General features: G+C 34.3%; 1 protein-coding gene across 1 annotated transcript in view; it reads left to right on the top strand.

Annotated features, from left to right (window-relative positions):
* Positions 1–19,038, top strand: part of LOC145680230 (transcription factor SOX-10-like) — a 256,148-nt gene that overhangs the window by 82,125 nt on the left and 154,985 nt on the right. The gene's annotated exons all lie outside the window — the stretch shown is intronic.

Here is a 19,038-nt window from a genome sequence, read left to right as displayed (position 1 = left end):
TCGCTTCACGAGAGGTCCATGGAGGGTGTGGTATAACAACATATAAACCATGTTTATTATTGGAGGATATTGTGCAACGACTTGCGTGTGTTTAAACGTTGATAAATGCTCTTCTTTGTGTTTATACAATTATTTGATCAATTAACGTAAAAAGTAATTAAACACAACCATTATCCATTGCAATTTGAAAATCAATAACTGTATTTTACTATCCTATAAATCGTATTTCTTGGTATTAACGGCCAGCGATGATTTCAGGGTGTATTTTCCCCAGGAGTATCACTTGGGAAGGGCAGGGGACACTTACTCCCCTAATTTTGAGAACACCATACTTTTTAATGAGTTGTATACTAAATTCTGGAAACCTGAAATTCGTATGTCGGTTTAATATCTTGCCGCTATCCCACTCTCCCGTCAAAATCTGAATAAACATTACTGATTTTCTCCTTGGAGATGCAAAATGCCCCCAAACAGGCACGTAGCCAAGGAAGGGGGGTCCGGTGGGTCCGGACCCCCCTTCGAGACCAGAAATGAAAAAAAAAATTGATGAAGGATAAAACGAAATGAAATGAGAAAAAGAAAAATCGGCGTTAAAAATTTAAAAATTTAAAGAAAAAACTACAGAAAGCTTTTGGTTACTTTTTCTAATGAAGAGATTTGTATTACTTGCAATACATGGTGGCGAGGTGAGCGAGATATCCTGAAAGAGTCAGGGAATTTGAAATTTCTGGAAGTTACGCAATTCTTAGAATTTCTGCTACTAGTCAAGGAGATTTCAAACTTCTGAAATCATAATGCCGGTTGTGTAACAGCGTGGACATTTTTGATCATAATTTTTCGTCATCGCATCCTTGCAGTATCAAACATGTTATTTCAAAAACAATTTTCTACTACACCTTTAACCTGTCATTTGGAACAGACAGTAAGTAGTTGAAGGAATAATAAAAACCAAAATTTATGTGAAAAGAAAGTTCAGTTAACATTTGATTCAAAATAGAAAGGAACGCATATATTGCAAAATATTTTACAAGACATTATTGAGTTTGTACACTCATGTCCAAAATTATTGTCGCATGTCTATAAATATGTTGTTGTAGGAGTATAATTTGATAACGAATTCGCCTGGTATTTCTTATAATGATGTGTATAATCGGAAAAGACATGTAAGTGGCATATTTTGTCAAAAGAGCAGTAAATAAGAACAATAAAACAAAAATAAAACTTTCTTGTCCATTTAGCAACATTTCGTTTTACTCACTATAATTTTTCGTATTTATAATTATTTTCCTATTAAATTTACCACAAATAGGGTCTATACTTTTCCCGATTATACACATGGTATCAGTATTAAAAGTACCCTGCAAAATCATTATCAAATTATATTGTTACAAGAAGACAGTCATAGGTATGCGACAATCATTTTGGACATGAGTGTACTTTTTATAATAGTTGAGGTCGTAATGAAAGGAAAATTGTTATATTTGAATGAACAGAGGAAGAACATAAATATTGTAAAATCATTTTCAATACGTTTTTTTATTATTATTATTTTACTCGAGATTTCTTCGTAGTTTGTTATTAAAATACTTACCAACATATCCTCATTTTATTGTCCTAACAAACCAATATATGTTGATAGTAAAGTAATTTAGGTTGATTGGGCCTTTAGTGTTTCATGTCTCTCCCCCCCCCCCCCGTTACGAAATCCTGGTTAAACGAACCAGTATATGTTGCAGTAAAATATTTAGAATGATCGAACCCCTGGTGTGATGACCACAGTATTTCATGTCACGGACTCCCCTCCTTCAAGAAATCCTGACTACGTGTCTGCCCCAAGCGATATTTTCTTTCATGCTTATAATCATGCCTGTTGTTCTGTATGGTTGCGAAACATGGTCGCTTACTCTAAAGGAAGAATGTAGACTGAAAGTATCTGAGAACAAAAGCCTGAGACGAATAAATATTCGGACCCAAGAAAAACAAGAATGGGGAATGGTGCAAAATTCATAACGAAGAACTACATAATTTATACGGTTTATCAAACATTATTAGGGTCATCAAGGGCAGGTCATGTAGCCAGGATGGAAGAAAGTAGGAACGCTTTCAAAGTCTTATCTGTAAGACCAATCAAAAAAGGACCATTACGAAGACCTAAGCGCAGATTTGAGGACAATCTTAAGATGAATTTCACAGAAATAGGAATACAAAGTAGAAACAGGATCCTGTTGGCCACGGATAGAAGTCAGTGGAGAGCTTTTGTGAACGCGGCATTGAACCTCCGGGTTCTGTAGGCCATAGAGTTAGTTAGTTAGCTTAATGTGAATTACCAGGATATTCACAGTACTATGTTTCAATCTCAGAATATTGAAAGTCCTCCCAGACGAACATGTTCTGAACTCACCACTACGAATGGTTGTGATTTACAACGATGTAATGACAGAACGGTTGTCAATCATTCACAATAACTTTACAGTAAAAAAAAATCATTATAGTGTTTCATTGAAGTTTCTTTGCGGAAAGTAGATTCAAATACTATTTAATATTACTAACATTCATATTGTCTGTTAATACCTTTTGTTTCTCCCCATATCACTGCTAAGTTCCAGCCCGCCATTTTCTCTTCCGTTCAACCAATACAATATTTTTTTGTTCCTTGTACATTTCGGTTAAGCTCACAACGTTGTTTTGGAAGCCATTTGGATTGAAGAAGTAAAGTAGTCAATTCTTCATCGACAGAGCTGCAAATACACACCGACCGACGGAAGAGAGAGAGAGAGAGGGCCATTTGCGATGCGATTGGTAGTCGAGTACAGATGATGATGATGATGATTTGCTGTTGAAGTAAACAGCTTTTTTACGAGGCAGTAATTACTGCGAACTTTGACTGTTGGATCAGTAACAAAAGATCTTTGTATTGGAGTACAAAGCCTCGCAGAGGCTCCTATCGAGTGGCCACTAATTCTATGAATGTTACTATGAACAACAGGCTCTTTTCATAAAACGATCCAACTGTTTTGTTTGCCCCACAGATGGTACCTTTCAACGGAGATAATAAGTCTGTCATGATGGGGCAATTAGAACTTATCATAAAGAACAATTATACATATTTATGAACATCCTTTTATATGTACCAAGGTGTAACATTTTTATTTGTATACGTTGGTCTTGAAACAATGGATACTGAATATTTCTTTTAACTTCCTCCTTAAGGATGGAATTACTTTCAAAATTTCATCACAAGTTTATCATATAGCATTAGGAATTACGACTGACAATCGTAATAGATTGAAACTTGAAGTCTTTCTATGAAAGTGAGGATGGATATGCTTTCTAAGATGGTGTTTATATCCGACACAAAATTTCTAATAAGGATCGCACCCGGAACCATACAACATTAGCCTCTGGGTCATGAAAATACACAATATAGCTTCGTGGTAGCAGGCAGGAACTACTACGCAAGGGGTAGGTTCTGGTAGTCCTCAAGGGTGCCGATTTCTCTGTAACTTTGGGAGAGCCCATTCATGAGCTTTGGGGTGGCCCGGACCCCCCAGGATCGGCGCCCTTTGTGGTCCCGATCAATGATCAGAATCATTCCGCGTAGGCTAACAAGAGATCCACGAAGGGTATGATATAACAACATTTAAATCATAATTTTTAATTGCTATATATTGTGTAATCACTTGCGTATCTTCAAAACTTTGATAAGTGCTCTTTACTGTGTTCGTACAGCATCACTTTAACAATTTATAGATTTTTATACTCTGAACCATATAACAATAAAACTGTGTTTTTGAAATTATATTTCAGTTTAACGTCTCACGTTATGTGCTTTAGGCTAAGGGAGCGATGATTAGGGCCAGTGAATGATGATGGAAGATTTGGTGGAATGATAAAGTAGGAAGAAAGGAAAGCACCCCGAGAAAACCCACTGGCACGATGTTGTCCACCACAAATTTTGCCGAGAATCGAACCAGAGACCCCAGAGGTAAGCGCTCTACCACTTAGCCACAGTGTTGCCAAAACAGCATTTAAGATCTAAGACTTGGATGAACTAGTGTTGCCCGATCAGAATTTTAAAAAAAATCTATTCTCGTCTCAGATTTAAAAAATTAATTCTCGGCTAGTTTTTGAGACGAGAATTTAAAGGTGAGAACTATTTCGTCTCGTCGGTAACATTATCTACTACAATTTCCAGTTTCAACATTGATCATCATAGAACAAAACCTAGCCTTAAGTGCGAGATAGGGAGAAAGGTTTTTGATATGGATTCAGTTTCCAAGAACGTATTTCATCTACACTCAACCTCTCTATTAAAACCAGAAATCTCTGCTCTACTACTTCTGGTTTCAGTATTAAATCCAAACTTTGGAAATCTATCGTAGTTGCACGATTTCTGGTTTTAGTATTGTATCCAAAGTTTGGAAATCTATATCATAAGTGCACGATTTCTGGTTTGAGTGTTGAATCCAAAGTTTGGAAATTATCGTAGTTGCAATACTTCTGGTTTCAGTATTGAATCCAAAGTGTGTAAATGTATCGAGTTGCACGATTTCTGGTTTCAGTATTGAAATCAAAGTTTGGAAATCTGTATCGTAGTTGCACTACTTCTTGCTTCAGTATTGAAACCAAAGTTTGGAAATCTGTATAATAATTGCACTAGTTCTGGTTTCAGTATTGAATGCAAAGTTTGGGAATTAACGTAGTTACAATAATTCTGGTTTCAGTATTGAATCCAAAGTTTGGGAATTATCGTAGTTGCAATACTTCTGGTTTCAGTATTGAATCCAAAGTTTGGAAATTCCGTCTATATCGTAGTTGCACTACTTCTTGCTTCAGTATTGAAACCAAAGTTTGGAAATCTATATCATAATTGCACTAGTTCTGGTTTCAGTATTGAATCCAAAGTTTGGGAATTAACGTAGTTGCAATACTTCAGGTTTCAGTATTGAATTCAAAGTTTGGAAATCTATCGTAGTTGCAATACTTCTGGTTTCAGTATTGCATTTTGATTTCAGAATTGTCCCTTTGTATAAATTTGTAATGACATAAGGTAGAAAAGGTTACTTCCGGTTCCATATTTGACTTGCTTCCCAAGGTGGCGTCCTCGCTACCTTGTAGGATTATTATAATTTATGTACTGGCAAATCTCACTGTATTATGCTTTTTTTTTTGTATTAAAAGTAATTCTGTGTTAAGCCTTGCGGAAATATTATGGCTTCCTCATACTGCATCTATCCCCACATGCAGTGAAATTAGTTAATTAACAAATCAGTGATAGCGCTCAGACCAACAATAGTGATCTGTTATTTATTGGTATTTCTTTAAAGTATATAATCTAGTTCAGTGTATACAACTCAGTTGGACTAACGTTGGAAATTGACTTAAACTGAGAAAAACTATTTTAGTTACCCAAAAGTAATATAGATGTCAGTCAGCTTGTATTGCTTGATGTCTTTTAATAATGTTAAATTATTCAGCTGATTTCCATAAACTTTTTCCCAATTTTTAAACCAGTGTCAGAATTTGAAAGGTATTGTTTTTCAAGCTAAAATTTGATCTATCATTTCAGTTCTATTCTTTTTTAATATTGAACTTCCGTTGTACACTTATTTAACAATATTATATAATACATATTTTAATAAAGTTATAAGACGAGTCAATTAGGTTCAAACAATCCTGTTTTTTTTTTTTCTTAAATATCTGTAAATAAAGTTTGAAGTTTCTAGGTAACGAAACAATATTTATAAATATTGAAATAATGAGTCTTTTCTTATTATAAGACTTCCAAACTATGCTATGCATAAATGTCGCAAGTCTTAAAGAACGGTTGTGTCCGTCCATCCGTCTGTTTGTTAACAGTATCAGAGCAAAATCGGTAGATATCGAAATGCTGTTTTCTGCAATCGAGAGCAAAATCGGTAGATATCGAAATGCTGTTTTCTGCATTCGAGAACAAAATCGGTAGATATCGAGATGCTGTTTTCTGCATTCGAGAACAAAATCGGTAGATTTCGAGATGCTGTTTTCTACATTCGAGAGCAAAATCGGTAGATATCGAGATGCTGTTTTCTGCAATCGAGAGCAAAATCGGTAGATATCGAGATGCTGTTTTCTGCATTCGAGAGCAAAATCGGTAGAAATCGAGATGCTGTTTTCTGCATTCGAGAACAAAATCGGTAGATATCGAGATGCTGTTTTCTGCATTCGAGAACAAAATCGGTAGATATCGAGATGCTGTTTTCTGCATTCGAGAACAAAATCGGTAGATATCGAGATGCTGTTTTCTGCATTCGAGAACAAAATCGGTAGATTTCGAGATGCTGTTTTCTACATTCGAGAGCAAAATCGGTAGATATCGAGATGCTGTTTTCTGCATTCGAGAGCAAAATCGGTAGATATCGAGATGCTGTTTTCTGCATTCGAGAACAAAATCGGTAGATTTCGAGATGCTGTTTTCTACATTCGAGAGCAAAATCGGTAGATATCGAGATGCTGTTTTCTGCAATCGACAGCAAAATCGGTAGGTATCGAGATGCTGTTTTCTGCAATCGACAGCAAAATCGGTAGATATCGAGATGCTGTTTTCTGCATTGATAAAAATTTAGCTGGCTGACTTTTACACTATTGTTTCACACAAGAAATTAGGACCGTGTTACTATCAAATGTTTTCCTTCACAGGAGGACCTTCACAAGACTAAACAGAGTAAAAACCGAAAGAGCCAGGTACGAACTATAGGGAGGCTGAATAAAGACTTCTCATCCCATTTTCATGATTTTTTGCTGTGTCATCATGTCTGTGTGAGGCTTGCTTGATATTGTCATGATGGAGTTTGATTACCTTACATTGCAGCTACAGTCTCTTCTTTTGATTAAGAGTCGTTGTACCTTATCCAGTGACAGCCAATAACGCTTCTGGTTAATTGTGGAGTCATGTTTCAAGAAATCTATGAAAATAACACCGCAATGATCCTATAGAAGGGAGACTGAAGACTGTAATTCTCTGGCTTGATCTGAAATTTTTTTTTTTTTTTTTTTTTTTTAACCGCTGTCTGAATAAGCAGTCACGGACAGACGACAAAGAGTGGTTCTTCAGCTTGGGGGTTTGGGTAAGGCTAACAACCTGTAAAAAAAAAAAAATAAAAAAAAAAATAAAAAAAAAAACTGTTCAGAAACATTCACAAAAGCCTCGGACAAGGACTGATAAATTGGCACGACCTCAGCAAAAAAAATGGACATGAGATTTAGAACATGGAATATTAGAAGTCTTTATAGGGCAGTCGCGTTAAAATCAGTAACGAGTGAGTTAGAGAAATACAGGATGAACCTAGTAGGAGTTCAGGAAGTTAGGTGGGAAGGAAATGGATCTGTGAATTCCGGAAATTTTACGTTCTTTTACGGGGAAGGAAACAAAAGCATGAAATGAAATCTTCAAGTTTTACGTCCCACGCTTATGCCGGTTAGGCTAAAGGAGACGGTGATGATGAGAAATGAATGAAATGGTGGAATGAAGAAAGCGTGAGGAAACGGAAGAGCCTCGAGAAAACACACGAGCACGGTGTTTGTCCAACACAAAGTCCACACGGCGCGATCTGGGATCGAACAAAGGACCCCAAACACCGGAGGTGAACACTCTACCACTGAGCCACCGCGCCCTCCGAAGGAAATAAAAGTCGCCAATTAGGAACAGGGTTTTTCGTTCACAAACCAATATTTCCAGCAATTAAGCGGGTTGAATTTTTTACTGACAGACTTTCTTTTATTACTCTTAAGGGACGGTGGTGTGATATTATTGTTTTAAATGTACATGCCCCAACTGAAGATAAGGATGACGATATGACGATATTTGACCAACTCCCACGATACCATATGAAAATTCTGTTATGGGATTTCAATGCGAAGGTAGGACGAGAGGGTATTTTCAAACCGATTATAGGGAACAAAAGTCTACATAAGGAAAGTAATGACAACGGTGTTAGACTCGTGAACTTTGCAACATCCAAAAAACTAATCGTGAAGAGTACAAAATTCCCACATCGCGACGTTCATAAATACACTTGGACCTCACCAGACGGAAAAACACATAATCAAATTGATCATGTTTTAGTAGATAGAAGAAGACAATCTAGCATAATTGATGTCCGGTCGTTTAGAGGGGCTGATTGTGGCATTGATCACTATCTGGTAGCAGCAATAATAAGAGAGAGATTATCGTTGAATAAAGGAAATATTCAATGTCCGAAAACTGAGAGATTTAAAGAAATTAGAAGAGAGCCAGGTAAGAGAGGAATATCAGATTGAAGTTTCGAATAGATTCTCGGCTTTAGAAAATTCGTAGTACACTAGTGTTGAGCATACTTGGATTGAAATAAGAGATGGCATTAAAATTTCAGAAAAAAAATTGTGATATGCGGAAATACATAGGAACAAACCATGGTTCGACCAGGGAATGCATTAAACTAGCAGAGAACAGAAAACAGGCAAAATTATGTTAACTACAAAATCCAAATGAAATAACTACACAAAATTTCGTAGACATCAGGCGGGAAACTTTCAAAACTTTTAGAATAAAGAAACGAGATTTTTTAAAAGCTAAAATTTAGGAACTTGAAGATAATAGTAAAAATAAAAACATTCGGGACATGTATAAGGGGATCAACGAATTTGAGAAAGGCTATCAACATCGTGCTTATATATTAAAGAAAGCTGACGGAACAGTTCTTACTGATACGGATAGCATCTTAAATAGATGGAAAGATTTTTTTGACGATTTGCTTAACGCAGCCAAAAACTAATGTGCGTGGAGAAAGGGAGATACATGCCGCAGAACCTTATATTCCAGAATCCAACCGAAAAGAAGTAGATATCGCTTTAAAGAAATTAAAGGAACACAAATCCCGGGTGTAGATAAAATTCCGGCTGAGTTAATTTTAGATGGAGGCGAAAAATTGTGGAACAAGATACACGAACTCATTCTTATCTGGAACAAGGAAGAATTGCCACAAGAGTGAGTGGAAAGAATCAATCATTGTTCCAACTCACAAGAAAGGCAACAAAACTGACTGTAATAATTATCGAGGCATTTCTCTTCTGTCAATATCCTATAATATCCTTTCAAATATTCTATTAGCAAGATTGACCCCATACGCAGATGAAATTATTGGAGATTATCAGTGCGGATTTAGACAAAATCGATCAACTATCGACCAAATATTTACCATTCGCCAAATACTCGAAAAGAAGTGGGAATATAGTACCCCGGTACATCAAGTATTTATTGATTTTAGAAAGGCTTACTACTCGGTTAGGAGAGAAGCATTGTACAACATTCTTACAGAATTTGGAATACAGAGAAAGCTAATTAGATTAATTAAGGCATGGTTAAATGAATCCCAAAGTATAGTCCGGGCAGGAAAATTTTTGTCCACGAGTTTTCACGTCGAAAATGGTCTGAAACCAGGAGCTGCGTTGACGCCATTATTATTCAACTTTGTTCCTGAATACGCTATAAGAAAAGTCAAGGATAGCAACCAGGGCCTAGAGTTGAACGTTATTTACCAGGTTATGGCATATCCTGATTATGTAAATTTAATAGGGGATGATAGGAGAACAATAGAAAGAAATGCAGAGATCTTATTAAACGCTTGCAGGGGCATGGGTTTAGAAGTAAATGCAGAGAAAACTAAATACATGGAAGTGCGTCGGGACCGGAATACAGCAAATTATGGATGCGTTAAAATATTAAATAATACTTTTGATAAAGTGGATACTTTCAAATATCTAGGATCAATATTAACAGAGGAAAATCATATTCACGAAGAAATTAAATGACTAAAAGCAGTGAATTCGTGTTATTACTCAGTTCAAAATCTCTTGTCGTCGCAAATTTTGTCGAAGAATTTGAAGCTTAAAATATATGAAACAATAATCATGCCCGTTGTTCTGTATGGTTGCGAAACATGGTCGCTTACTCTGAGGGAAGAACATAGACTGAAAGTATTTGAGAACAAGATCCTGAGACGAATACTCGGACCCAAGAGGAACGGAAATGGGAATGGCGGAAACTTCACAATTTATACGGTTTACCAAACATTGTTAGGGTCATCAAGTCTTGGATGCTCAGGTGGGCAGGTCACGTAGCTAGGATCGAAGAGAGTAGAAACGGTTTCAAAGTCTTGACTGGAAGACCAATCGGAAAAAATTACCATTGGGAAGGTCTAGTCGCAGATGGGAGGAGAATATTAAGATGAATCTTGCATAGATAGTAATACAAAGTAGAAACAGGATCCAGTTGGCTAAGGATAGGAGTCAATGGAGAGCTTTTGTGAACGCGGCATTGAACCTCCAGGTTCCATAGGCCATAAGTTAGTTAGTTAGTTAGTGACCAGTATTGGATACTACCACGGTCCAATGTGTGATGCCCATAAACCGGAAGCAACTTCCTACGAAATGGTGTGGCTGATTCATTACCGAGTTTGAACAGGGATTCAATTACCGATTGTTGTCGGGTCCGGATGTCTACTTCAGTATTTGTTGTGGTTTACCTGTAACACAGTGGTGTACCTGTAACACAGTGTACAATGTTGTTACATTGTACATTTATTACCATTTTGAAGCCAAAAGAACAAAGTATGTTCACCTGATGTTTCACCATGATAGTGTAAGTGATAAAAATATTATATCCATCTGTGCAAAACTTATAGAGTGCCCTTTGTATTCTTTAAAATAGATTGAGATGTTAGAAGATAGGTTTTCACTCATTTCTTATATTTCTAATGAAGCCACAAGAGGTAGAAACTCACCACTGGTTTCAATATTGATTTTGATACAGCACAAACTTTAAGGTATAGGAAGAAACTATCTTTGATGTATATTTAGCATCTCCGAATCCAATCTCATCCTTCTATTGAACCCGGAAGTGGAAGATATAACTTCTGGTTATAATATAGAATCCCATAGTTCAGAAGATTACTGTAGTTACAATGCGAAAAGAAAGCTACTTGTTTGAGAAAATAAGTTATTTTGAGGTGAATACATGTTTTGCTCGCAACTCAGACCATCATAATCAAATTTCAACCTAGAGACTTCAAATTTTTAGAGAAGGAACTTCATAACCAATGAAAGGCAAAAACCCGTGCCGATTTTTTTTATTTATAATTATCTTCATTGTTGAAACAATTCCATTGTTAAACATTTGGATGTCCATTTCAACAATCAAGCCATTTCAACAATGAAGAAATTTCTAAATATAAAATCGGCATGCATTGTTGTCTTCCATTGGTTATGAAGTTCCTTCTCTAAAAATTTGAAGTCTGTAGGTTGAAATTTGCAAGAGAAATTGTAATTTTTCGTGAGAGGTAAAAAAATACATGAAAGAGATATCAAGACTGTAGTGTTATCTATCGTCAAAACTTGTCCGTTTACACCATGCTCAGTAACTTAGTCGGGAAAGAAAAAAAAAGCATATTCTTTGCTCACTACTAATCTTTATCTTAAATCAGCATTTAAAAGATAGACGTAGTACCTATTGCAGGTATTCTCGTATAATTTTTAACAGATCGCCAATACTTTTTATTAATATTTGACCCATTTCTTTATTAATATTTCATCAATATTCTTTGTCAATTTCTATATTAATATTTCTTCAATATTCCTCATTAATATTTTGTCAATATTTTTATTAATAATTCAGCAACATTCTTCAGTAATTATTTCATTAATATTCTGCCAATATTCTTTACTAATTCTGTATAATTATTTTGCCAATATCCTTTTCAAATTTCTTTAACAATACTTAGTCAATATTTTTTTTATTAATATTTCGCCAATATTCTTTATTAATATTTAACCAATATTTTAAAATTAATTTCATTATTGATATTTTGTCAATATTGTTTATTAATATTTCACTAATATTCTTTATTAATTTCTTCATTAATATTTCGCCGATATTCTTTATTAATGTTTTGGCAATATTCTTTGTCAATATTTGGCCAATATTCTTTGTTAGTAATATTTTCCCAATATTCTTTATTAATGTTTCACCAATATTTTTCATTAATTTCGTTTTTGGTATTTTGTTATTATTCTTTATTAATTTTTCACCAATATTCATTAATAATTTCTTTAATAATACTTAACCAATTTTCTTGATAAATATTTCGTCAATATTCTTTATTAATATTTCACCAATATTCTTTATTAACTTTTTCATCAATATTTCGCCCATATGCTTTACTAATGACTTTATTACTATTTTACCAACATTCCTTTTTAATTTCTTTATCAATATTTCGCCAATATTCTTTATTGATATTTCGCAAATATTCCTTATTTATATTGGATTATCTACATCAGTCGTTTCCATCTGAACGCTTTGTCATGTCGTTACTCGTTCATTTCGCAACCAGAGTAATAGACGTAAGGAGAACTGAGGACGCAATACCCAATACCAACTCAATTCTTGTTTACCTGTTACCATTAGATTTATACGAAGCCACATTTCCTATCTTCTCCTTGATACTAATTATGAAGGCAAAAGTACTTTTCAAACCGCAACTACATGGATTTTATTTCCCGAGCCGTAGTATTTTATTAGCGGCTAAATAAATACCAAATATGCCAAGGACCTTCTGGCTTAGCCCATTCTCTACTTTGCAAATATTCTTTTAAGAGGAAAGTGTACTATAATGCTTTTTTTCCCTAGTGAATATTGATTATAAAATGATACAGATTGATATCCAAGTTTACTCGTTACAACTAGCCACTTCTCTAATTTGCGTAACACATGCAAATAAGAAGTTACAATAATTTCATGATACATAATGATATCCCAGTTCGCTTATTACACCCAGTCAATCTTCTACTTTGAGTAACTCAAGAAAAGGAAAGTTTATATTTTTTTTCTGGTGAACATTGGTTACAAAATAACTTTCGTGATACAGATTGATGTCCGAGTACGCTCATTACAACGCACCAGTTCTCTAATTTGAGTAGCATATGGAAACAAGAAGTTATAGTAATTTCATGATACAGATTAATATCCCAGTTCACTCGTTAGATCCAGCCAATATTCCACTTTTAAGTAACAAAAGAAGACGCAAGTCCATCACAATGTGTGTAGAAACCATTACTCTACTGACACATAGAAACACATAGAAGGCAGGAATTTATTGCACTTTTTTTTTTAATTTAATGAACATCTTTTGTGGTATTTTTCATGATACATATTGATATTCTATTTCGCTCATATCATCAAATCAGTCCTTTTATTTCGGCTACATATAGAAACAGGCAGACATAAGTTACTATTTTTTTTTCGGTAAAGATTGAAATAATTTCTTTCATGATACCGATTGATATCCCACTTCACTCATTACATACAGCCAATCTCTTCTTTAAGTGACTCACGATTAGGAAAGTTAATCATAATGATTTTTTTCTCCTGATGAACATTGGTTCTAAAATGATACAGATTGATATCCAAGTTCACTCATTACAACCATGTTCTCTAATTTGAGTAAGACATGGAATTAAGAAGTTACAATAATTTCATGATAGGGATTGATATCACAGTTCACTCATTACACCCAGCCAATCCTTTACTTTGAGTAATACAAGAAGAGAAAAGTTTATCCATTTTTTTCTGGTGATATTGGTTATAAAATAACTTTTGTGGTACAGATTAATATCTGAATTCACTCATTGCCACCAATCAGTTCTCTAATTTGAGTAACACATGGAAACAAGAAGTTCTAGCAATTTCATGATACAGATTGATATCCTAGTTCACTCATTACATACAGCCAGACTTCTACTTTGAGTAACACATGAAGAGGCAAGTATATCACAGTATGTGTGTATTTTTCTGCTGAACATTAGTTATAAAATAACTTTCATGATACAGGTTGGTATCCGAGACTAATTACAACCAAATATGAGTAACACATAGATATACGAAGAGACGATATTTTTGTAAACATTGTTTATAATTTCTCTTGTGATACAGATTGATATCCCAGTACACTTATTACATTCAGACAATTCTGTACTTTAAGCAAAAAACATGAAAGACAAGTTTATTGCCATTTTTTTCTGGTGAACGTTGGTTAAATTTATATCTTTTGATATAGATTGATATCCTAGCTCACCCGTTATATCCAACCAGTTCTTTCTTTGAGCAAAACATAAAAAAAAAGACGTTTCACAATATTTTCCTTTTCTGTGAACTTAGTTATAATATCTATCATGTTACAGACAGTTATCCGAATTCACTCATCGAGCTTTCTTGTGGGTATACGATAAGCGTTAGGTTAGATTCCCGGTGGAATCTACTGTGATTCTGATTCCACGTTAAGCTGTAGGTCTATATCTAATACAACCTTGATGCTAGATGATGGGATGCTAAACTTCAATACAATCAATTTCAATTCGAACTTCACTACTTCAACCCAGTTCACTCTTTAAATCCAACTAACTCTCTACTTTGAACAACATGTAGGAACAGACGAGTTTAGCTATTACATTGTCTTTTCTGGTAAACATTGGTTATGGTTTATTTCATGATAAAGATTGATATCCCAGTTCACTCATAACAATCACGCCCTCTACTTTGAGCTACACATTGAAACAAGAAAGACAAATTTATTACACTATTTTTTTGTGGTAAACGTTGGTTATAATTTCTTTCATGATACAGATTGATATCTGAGTTCACTCATTACAACCAAACAGTCCTCTAGGTTGAGCAACACATAGAAACAAGGAGAGACAAGTTTATTACAATGTTTTTTTCCTGGCGAACATTGGCTTGCTGACAACCTTCGTGTTTCAGATGTTGTAGTAGTAGGAGTCGACGAGGAAGGGGAAGGGGGTCGGCCAGTTAAAAGAAAGCAAGACCAGAGGAAAAGCGAGCACACACAGCCTCCGTGTCGATGCGGTTGGGTAATCGCAGTGCTGGGACGCCGACAATGCAATGTGGCGTATCGAAGGAGGTCGGAATGACGGATGGGGCGGGAGATGGCAAGAGACACTGCGTCGAGTCCCGACAATTCGTCTGACTAACACAGCTGTCGTCGGCTGCCATGTGCACGATATATAACGTCTCAGCCCGAGAGAGCATGTGCATATATATATATATATATATATATATATATATATATATATATATATATATATATATATATATATATATATATATATATATATATATATATACACGTATGTGCGAGTCTTCAGGATTTATATCGTGTTTTCTTACCCTGTAATAAAGTGTGATTATATAGAATATTGTATCATTGAATGGATATAAGAAAAGCATTTGATAGTGCAGTAAATTACAAGGCACACCATACAATCTACAACATAGGTATTACTCCAGATTTCTCAATGCAATAAACTGTAATATGTCCGGATTTACTTAAAGACTTGGGGGGGGGGGGGCATCCATCATTGAGTACTTTCTTATACCTCGTGAAATTTCTCATTTCTCGAAAACAAGACGTAAAATTATCATTTTCTTGTCTGGTCTTGAATTTGAAAATGTACCTCTCGTCTATGGTTAGTGAAGTTATAAAGATCTATCAGTTTTTCGGTGGGACCTAATTCGGGGGAGATTCAGATCCCATATTAAGCTGTATGTCCATGTCTCATAAATAGCCTCGGTGCTAAAAGGGACGCTAAGTTCTAATCAAACCAACCAACAGGTTCTAATCAACATCATTGATCTCGTATGATTGTATATTCTCCTTCTGACTGAAGTTTTTTTAAAAAGAAAAATCAACTAATATAAGACAACGGAGCCAGAAAATTTATTTCCGCCTAATCTTTATAATTTCTCACAATAAATGTTTATGTAAGTAAGTTAATAAACTTGCATAAAAGTATTGCCTTAGATACATTTTGCTGTGGAAAATTCTGTAGAGTAAGGGGGTATGTAACCGCTCGTATTTTATAAACCAATAACATATATTTTTAAAAAATAATAAATTTGTAGACCTAATGACTTTTATTTCTTTTATAAGTCAATATAATTATTTTTGTCTGATTTATAAATCAGAATATTGTATTCGTCGATTTTTTGCTGATATTATCTTTTCATGCTGAATTTATCTTTTCATGCTGAATTTATCTTTTCATGCTGATTTTATCTTTTCATGCTGATTTTAATTTTTTCATATTGATTTTATCTTTTCATGCTGATTTTATATTATCATGAAAAAAAACCAGTATTACCTTTTATCTCTTTCATAAGTTTTATGAATTATTTTATTATCTATTTTTCCGGACTAACATAATATTTTTATCTGTTTTATTGACTTGCATAATTAATTATTTTTGTCTTATGTTTAGACCAACACAATTATTTTATTTTATAAACCAGCACATGACATATCTATTTAATAAATCAACAACATAATTTTATATATTTTATTGATCATCGCATATCTGTTATATTTTTTTAGATGTACTGTACGTGTATATTTGCAACATACATTTTGCTCTTTTACAGTCTTGCATATAATTATTTTTTATCTACTTTATAGACCAACACAATTATTTTATTTTATTAATCAATCAAATGACATAATAATTTTCATCTATTTTGTATATATATATATATATATCTATGGCTCATCAATTATATGTTTATCTATTTTGTAAACCATCATGATGTTTCGGCGCTTTTACAGACATGTATTAGTTAATTTTATCTTATTACACAATTATAAGATATGACTAAACAATTATTTTATTTTGTATATATCAGCATAATGACATAATGACTTACATGTACGAGGAGTAATCAAAATGTGTCCGGAGTTCTGTTGTAGTTCTTTATTACCTCTGGCCTTATCACTGCGAAATTAAAATACCGCTAATTTTATAGTAATTGTGTGATATCTTCAACTAGATAAGAGATAATCAAAAAGTGGAACAGGAGCTCCCTAGACAATATCATTTTACATGAAATACCGTTATCACGAGTCACTTATCTCCTTTTGATTTCCAGCCATTTAGAAAATCGGCTTTTATTTTCGCGTTTCTAAATAGCTGCCAACGAAAAGCTACTAGGCGATTAGTAATAACGGTACCTCATGCAAAATAATATTCTCTAAAGCGAGCTTGTTCCACATTTTGATTATCTTTTATCTATTTGAAGATATCATACCATTACTGTAAAATTAGCGGTATTTTAATTTCGCAGTGATACGGCCTCAACACACACACGCTCGTTCCACTGCTCCTGTGATTGGTGGAAACATTGACGAAAGGTCCCTTTTCGTATCTTCCGAAGCTCAATCGTCGCGTCGGCTCTTTTACGGTGGTGAAACTGGTACTTTGAGGTTCATTTTTGGCTTTGGGAAGAGCCAAAAAATCCGATAGCGCTAAACTGTTTTTCAAGACTATCAGATTTTCCAAGATTTACACATGCACTGTGAAAATTTCGCCAAGTGATCCACATACCCCTTCCCTCCATTCAGCTACACTACACTACTCGTACACTGCCTGTTAAGAGTCTTCATCCCGGCGAAATTAAAATACTGCTAATTTTAAGGTAATTATGTGATATTTTCAAATAGATGAAAGATAATTGAAATATGGAACAAGAGCGCCCTAGACAATATTATTTTGCGTGAGGTACCGTTATCACAAGTCACCTAGCGGCTTTCCGTTTTCAGCCGTTTAGAAACGCGAAAATAAACGCCCATTTTCAAAATGGCTCGAAATCAAAAGCAGATAAGTGAGTCGTGATAACGGTTTCTCATGTAAAATAATATTGTCTAGGGCGCTCTTGTTCCATATTTCGATTATCTTTTATCTATTTGAAGATATCATATAATTACTGTAAAATTAGCGGTATTTTAATTTCGCCGGGATGAAGACTCTTAAGACGTGTTCTTATTGTCAAATTAATAATTATATAGGCTAAGGACTGAACTGTACAAGATTAATCGTGATTGCATCACAAATGCTAAAACTAACATTCTGTTAACTTTTTGACTGCTCTTGGTACTTTATCGACCAACACAACAAATTTATCTATTTTATAGGTCGACTAAATAATCTTTATTTATTTTATAAGTTAAGGTATGTTTAATAAGAGGATGCCTGATAAATGCATGGTCTCCGAAAATCATTTCTGATATTCTAACCTGGAAATTGCAGCCTCTTAATTCAATGGTTCCCCCTCTTGGTCTCATGATGTTGAATCTATATCGACGAACATCTTAATAATACTCTCAATAATTTTTAAGATCACGTAAACGAGACTTTTATAGTATTGTAATATTGGTACGTCCGTTACTCCACATCCAGTATATAGATAGTGCAATTATCTCGACCGGGTTCGTTAGTGGAGAAAATCCTGTCAACATCTTCGTGAATAACGCTGACTTTAAACCTTCTTCATTTGACCCAGGCGCTTACAAGGCAATATCGATTGCGTTATACGCACGAATAATAACTTCAATGGTTGTTTAATTGCCATTATTGCTTTCTTACAATACTCATACGTACATAATTTGCACATCATTTGTTTAAATAGTAGTAATGTTCGTCAACAGAGGGCAGTCAATTTTCAGTACTAGAAGCTTTATTTCCCGAGTGCCGTTAAAATTTGTTTTATTTTTGGTTTTTCGTTTTGTAGGAATATATTTCAACGAAACTGCTAATTAATCCTTTCTGAAAAATATTCCTAACTATAATCGATCATATTGCGGGTTATGTTGCTTGCAAATAAGCATCCTGTATTTTCTATCCAAAATACAAAGAAAACAGACTTTAAAAATTACGAAATCGTGGTCAGGAAGATATGTTTCAACGATGAAAACAAACCAAAACATTTTTATGGAAATTTCTCAGTGTTTGCCAGATTTTTGAACAGTAAAGTGTTTCGATTTTAATGTATTTCTTTTTTTTTTGTTACTCACTTGGAATAATTACTTAAGGAACAATTTTAAGTGGTGATGATAATATTGATTGTTAACAGCTCAACAATGAGATACATGAATCTGAAAAATTCTTAAAATTAAATCCCGA

Source organism: Thermobia domestica, chromosome 3 (assembly GCF_964235325.1).
Source record: "Thermobia domestica chromosome 3, izTheDome1.hap1.1, whole genome shotgun sequence".
Classification (NCBI taxonomy): domain Eukaryota; kingdom Metazoa; phylum Arthropoda; class Insecta; order Zygentoma; family Lepismatidae; genus Thermobia; species Thermobia domestica.
The sequence above is the reverse complement of the archived record's forward strand: the minus strand, read 5'-3'. Positions and strand labels throughout refer to the sequence as shown.